This window comes from Lactuca sativa, chromosome 3 (assembly GCF_002870075.4).
Source record: "Lactuca sativa cultivar Salinas chromosome 3, Lsat_Salinas_v11, whole genome shotgun sequence".
Classification (NCBI taxonomy): domain Eukaryota; kingdom Viridiplantae; phylum Streptophyta; class Magnoliopsida; order Asterales; family Asteraceae; genus Lactuca; species Lactuca sativa.
Window position 1 is genome coordinate 194,488,133 of NC_056625.2, and position 7,057 is coordinate 194,495,189.

A 7,057-nucleotide genomic window follows, 5' to 3' on the forward strand; every position below is an offset into this window, starting at 1 on the left:
CACACATGCTCCATTAATGTCTTGGCAAGGTGCAAAGTGCAATTTCATTGATTAGCAACAAATTCACATTTTTCCTAAAGTAAATAAGATTGGGAATTTATAAAGTGTTTAGTTACTTTGTATCTCATTATACTTTTAATCAGAATTAATGTCCTCTTCTACTCGTTCGGCTAACGACCCTCCGTCAGTCAAGGAAGCAGTGGGTGAGAGTGGACACCCATTAAACAATTATTTTATAGGCAGTAACCTTATGCCCCCCTTATAGATTGACTTCATGAATGAGGCCTACTAACGGTAAGACTTACTTTTTAACTTATACATATAGAATATATTAAACTTTTAATATTATAATAGTATATGGGTGAATTTTACACATTTAAAATACTAGATGGTTTAATCGATTAATAAATTATACTCTTAATTTAATTAAACTTAAACCATGTCATTATGAAATTATTAATCTCTTTTAATTAAAAATTTTAATTAATTTAATAAAGTCCATAAGGTGTAACTTAAACTATTAAAAAACATCAAGGTTCTAAATAAAAAATTCAAAATTAAAAACTATTTAATTAATTTTTTTAATTTATGAACCCAAGAGTTACACCTTTTTAATTACAAGAGTTTCTAAATTTGAGACTTTTTAAATACCAAAACTAGAGGGCAAGTTATGGAAGACTTTAAAGAATATTTAGATCAATAGTTTAACAAATAAAAAATTATAATATAATTTATCTATGATCTAGTTAAACTCATAGGTCAAGACAATTCATATCAACAATTTACAAGAAATTACCCTATCATATAAACTAATGCAAATGTTGAAATTTTGACAATTATCTTTTGATTGGAAGAGGGTTATCAATACAAAATCAGAAAATACTATTTATTATGATTACAAAATAGTTTCTGGTAATGATCGATTTTCAAAGTTGAAAAAAATCGATTTTCTGGCCTCTGAATGATGAACTTGCCTAGTCTACTGGCTGACTCGACGAGTCCACTTAGTAAAAGGGCAACTCGTCGAGTAGGTGCTTCTGGTTGCAGATTTTCGAGTTTTTGGCCAAGAGTTGGACTAGGATCATTACAACGGTACATCAAGATGCTAAAACAAAATTAAAATTATTTAATTTATTATTAATTTATGAACCCATGAGTTACACTTTAGAAAACTTTCAAATAACTTTAGTTTTAGAAATAATATCTCATAAAAAAACTATTCAAATTCCAAAACCTGAGGGCAAATTTTGTAACTCTTGAAAACTTTTAGAATTCCACAAAAGAGACTTTCCAAGTTCTATAACTTGAGAGCAAGTTATGAAACTCTTCAAATCCATTTATAACAAATTTTTTAACCTTTGAAGACTCTTGGAATTCATAAATTAAAGAGTTAATGACTGAGACGTTTCACATCCATAACTTACGGAACTTTCAAAACTCTTAGGATCATAAATTTTATAAAAGTCTTTTGAGTTCCAAAATTTTATGAAAAAATTGTAACTCATTAAAACATTTAGATCAAACTTTTAAAACAAATAAAATAATCTTATCATTCTATCTTTTAATAAATTGACCTAATTCAACTCTTGTAGTAAAATGACTCAAATTTTACAAATAATTAGTTTTTCATAAAATCAAGTAATTGTTTTAAACTTTTACAAACTTCATGTTTTTTTTTCAACTTTGAAAATCAATCACTTGCATCAATATAACAGAAAACAACCCATGGCTCTGATACCACTGTTCGGTTTTGTATACTATAACATCCAATTATGCACATACAACCATAATACTTTGGATCTATGTTTTCTCTAATTATACATGCAATGAAATATCAAAAGCATAAGCCTACAACTAGCATATGATTTCACACTTGAATCATAAAATGTAGTAAGAATAATTACCTCTTTGTTGTAGCTTGATGTATTTGGCCTTTAAGAACTTAGCACCTCAAATGTGATGCCTCAAGTGGTTCACAAACACCATGAACAAATGGAGGATTTTTGAGAGAGAATATGGAGCACTAAAATTCGGCTATGCTTCTCCAAGATTACATGCTCAACCTCTTTTAGGCCAAACGGGTCTCATATATATAATGTGGGAATCCAAGAGTCATGGGTAAACCCTAATTTATACACTTGGGTTATGATCCATATTTCATGTGGGCTAACTCTTCATGAATACTTACATAAACTTAGCCCATCATGGATTAATAGCCCAAATAATATAGATATCACTGATATACATAATCAGTCACCATTAATTTAATTAGTCTCTTTTGATCACAAAATTAATTCCAAACTAATTCTTGATCAATACTAATTAAATAACATGATTTCATATTAATATATTAGAACTTATAATATATTAATAAATCATATATAACCTGTTCTCAAAAGTCTATCCTATCAAATTGCTCTGGTGAAGGGAACCCAAATGGACCATGCTAGTCTCGGGTCTAGTACATACCAATTATAGTTATGGGCTTAGACACCTAATACAAGATAAGGTGCTCCTCATTCTTATCTCTGCATCTCGGATGCACCATAATATCGTTGATGAACACGATCACCAATCGATCCAACATAGGCTTGTACACACAATTCATGAGGTTTATGAACATTGCCGGTGTGTTGGTGAGCCTAAAAGGCATCACCACAAACTTGTAGTACCCATAACGAGTCCTAAAGGACGTCTTCTGGATATCCTCCTCCCAGACTCTCATATGATGATATCCAGATCTCAAATCAATCCTGGAAAGCCATGATGCCCCTTGAAACTAATCGAAAAATCGTTGATCTTCGGTAGTGGATAACGGTTCTTGATCATCAACTTGTTCAACTCCCGGTAATCAATACACATACGGTGTGAAAGATCCTTTTTCTTGACAAAAAGGATCAGTGCTCCCCACGGTGAGCTACTCGGTCTGATAAAACCCTTCCCTAGCAGCTCCTGGAGCTGTGAGGATAAATTATGCATCTCTGGTGGCGCAATGCGATAAGGGGCCTTGAAAATAGGCGCCACTCCTGGAACCAAATCGATCTGGAACTCCACCTGCCTCTTGGGAGGCACACCCGACAACTCCTTGGGAAAAACATCTGGAAACTCACACACTATCGGGACCTCGGCGATAGAACTCAACCTCTTGGTAGCAACTCGCATATCCATCACCTACGTTAAAAAGCCCATACAACCCTGTTGTAGACTCTGTCTCGCTCTGGCAGCAGAGCAGAAAGTGGATCCAGATCAGGTACCCTCGCTATACACCGTAAGCACTCCTCCAGTAGGGTCTCATATGGTTACCATCTGACGCTCGCAATCGATCACACATCCAAACTGACTCAACCAGTCCATGCCCACTATGGCACAGACATGACCAATCGCGATCGGTACCAGATCTATCGGGAACTCAACAAAAAAAATCTCTAGTACACATATTCGGAATACATCAGTAGCAAAAACCGCATGCTCGTCGGTTATATAAACTATCAGAGGTCGATTCATCACCTCACGTCGGATACTAATGTGGCGACTAACAGCTAAGGACACGAAAGATCGACTCGTACCAGAGTCAAACAACACCAAAGAAGGTACAGAACTCACAAGAAAAGTACCTACATATAACACAGTATATGCAAAACAAATCTTAAAATAATATAGAAAAAGAATACGTACCAGCAATGACATCAGGTGTTGCGTGGACCTCCTCCGTTGTGAGCTGAAAAGCTCTCCCACGAGCCATCGGTGTCTCGGCCTTCACTGGCCGACTCTTAATAGCACCTAAATCAGCATGTGGAGATCCCTGTGTTGATCCCTAAATAAGATGGGGGTACTTGGCCTTCCGATGGCCGGTATGGTTGCAGTGAAAGCAAACTGCAAACCCCTTGGGGAAATCCTTCGCCATCTGCCCCTCAATGCCATATTTGTAGTAAATATCCGCTCGGAATGATCCCTCGTGACTCTTGCCGCACTTGCCACAAGTGCGGCCGTTCTAACCCCCAGTCCTCGTATCAGCGGGCTTAGCCCGCTTTATCGTCTGCTGCGACTGAACTGGTCTCCGGTCCCTACCCCAAGACTCCTCTTCCTCCCTGGTCTGTAACTCTAGCTCAATCTCTCTCAATGTGGCATTGGTCTGAAGCTTAACCAATGTCCTTATGATGAGTTAGTCATGAACTCTCGTATATCTCTCCTACATATTCTTAGATACTGGCTCACACATTCCTACTTAGTGGACACTAGCTCAGGGTAAAACAACGCCCTCTCGTGAAACATCCTCGTAATCTCAGTCACTGACTCTGTCTTCTACTTGAGAGATAGAAACTCCTGGGCCAAATGTTCACTTTCCACCGGGGGAACATACTTGTCTCGGAATAACTGAGTGAACCTATCCCATGTCATTGCAGCATGATCTGCAGGAGTAAATCTGGTAGTCACAAACTTCCATCAGTCCTTCACCCCCGCGGGAAGCTGGTTCAGCACAAACTGAACCCTCAAATGATCAGGACATAAACACGTGTAAAAACACCCCTCGATATCAGAGATCTATCTCATAACAGCAATCGGATCCTGTTTCCCATCAAACTCTGGTGGCTTCGTGTTGCTGAACTCCCGAAACAACAACGAGTGACCTCCCTATGGTTTGGCAGTGGCGACAACTGTGGTGGCTACAGCAGCATCTGCCTCAGTAATAGCAGCATATCGCTCATCAAAGTTCTCAATAAGTGTGGTCTTAATAGACCCAAACATCTTAGGAATCGCTTCTCGAATGGCTGCTGCCACCTCCTCGTGAATCATCCTGCGAATCTCATCATCACAAGTCCCACTGCTCCCGGTGTTGTGGCGTGTCCCCACCATGATGTCTCTGAAACACAACACAAAATCATCAGAGACTTGTTCGATCATACTCACAATCGATCACCTATCCCTACTTCTTACTTAGCATCCTAAGGATTCTTACTTGAGTTGCATACAGATCCGGTGCTTTCAGTAGTACAGGACCAATACTACCTTCCACACCAATCTGTAGTCACCCCAAGTCTTCCTCCTAAGATCCCAGTTAACAAGTACTTTATCTCTCACGAATAGTAGACTACCCTCTCAATAGAACTCTCATAAGCTCATCTAGGTATCTCTTCCTAGATTAAACCTCAAGTCAGAACTCTCTCTAAGTGATTCCTGCTAATTACTCCTACTCAGCATATACTCAAGGCACATATCAGATAGCAGCAACTCCTAGGCTAAGGCATCACAAATTAGGCAACTCTAGCCCTAACATGAAATGACTAACCTATTCTCTAGCATGCATCCCTAGCATCACATAAATATCTCATAACACAATTAAGTAATGGTATTTTGGGAAATCATCGTTCAGGCTTTGGCTGATTGTACACACTGCTCTAACTCCTTTTTCTTTTAAAACTCTTTCTCATTTTAGAAAAATCATTTCTTTTGAAATTGTTTCTCAAATCCTCAGTTTGAGTCCAGACACACCCGAAGGTATATTCGAATCCCTCATACTAAGGCTCTGATACCAACTTGTATCACCGTAAATTTTCAACAAAATTTTCTCGTTTTAAAAATACATTTATCTCATTAGCACAACCACAAAGATACCAAAAAGTATAAAGTCATCAAAACACATGTTCCCAAAAACTATTTATCACACAATCCAGGATCCTCCAAAACATATCTCAAACTCGTGTGTGTATATAATCAAGTCGGTGCCTTCCCGTGATCCTGATAGGTACCTCAAACACATAACATGGTAAGCACAAAGTTAGTTAGTTCCCCAAAATACCACACATATCTCATTAGCCTCTTATGGCTTTACTCAAATAGGACCCTCTGGTTTATGTGTCTCAGTGAGACCCTTCAGTCCCACAACTCGGGTGGACCCTCTGGCCCTACTCTGTAAGCTCAGAATAACACAACACAAAACACAACACATAATATGGATATTACAATACTCAGTATAATCACGTAAGACCCTCTGGTCGTACATAATTACCACTCTAGGTAAAGTATAGTTAGAAGACTCACCTCGTAAGCAAGCAAGTAAATATTCTCATATACGAATCTTGAACTAGCCTCCGCCTAATCACATAAGATAATTATCTCTAATTAACATTTAATTAACAACTCTAAATAACTAATTTATCCTCTCTCTCAAACTCTTGAAATGGGTAAAAGACCATTTAAATCCTCTATGGCCCCCTTCATAATCCCTGTCTTGACCAATCCTAAAGTCAACAAAATTCAACACGCGGGTCAACTGTCCATGTTGACCTGACTCGCCGAGTGCATCTATGTGACTCACGGAGTACCCCCTTGTTCCTTCAGAACATCCCAAAAACCCTACTTAACTAGGTGAGTTGTCTCACCAACTCGCCGATTTACTCCGGTCCATACTCATCGGGGAAAACCCTAGCCGACTTGTTGAGTCAGCTCACTGACTCGACGAGTCCATTCAGTCTGTATTCTCATTCAGATGTTTTAAGGTAGATCCACGACTCCAAACTCTAGATCTAGTCCTCCGATGATCGAATGCGATGTAAATCTTTTATCTTTACGTTCATTCATGGCATATTTGCTCAATACAAGCTCCAACAAGGTTTAGATGCGCAAGATCTTATCTCTATCTCTATAAAGGTTGGGTCTTTGGACTCAAGGACTCAAATGACACAAAAAGGATGGGAGAAAACCCTAGAAACTCCGTAAACCAAGATCTCATAAGGAAGTGATCAAGTTAGCTTCTTTTTACCTCCAACTGAAGCAAGATCCTGATGAACCTCTAGATCCAAAGCCTCCTCTTACTCCAAGATTTGATGCTCTCCTCTTCTCCTTCAAAAGTGCACTAATAACTATAAGATTAACTCCTCTCTCACTCTCTAGCTCAAGTGGACAATTAGGGCTTCTCTCAAGGGTGTAAAGTAACTGGTGAGGCGGAAATAAGGCTTAAGGCCCCTTAAATAGGTCACAAACCCGAGGATTTAGGGTTTCCTTACACAGTGTCAACTCGGCGAGTCGGCTCCTTAACTCGTCGATTCGATCATTAAAC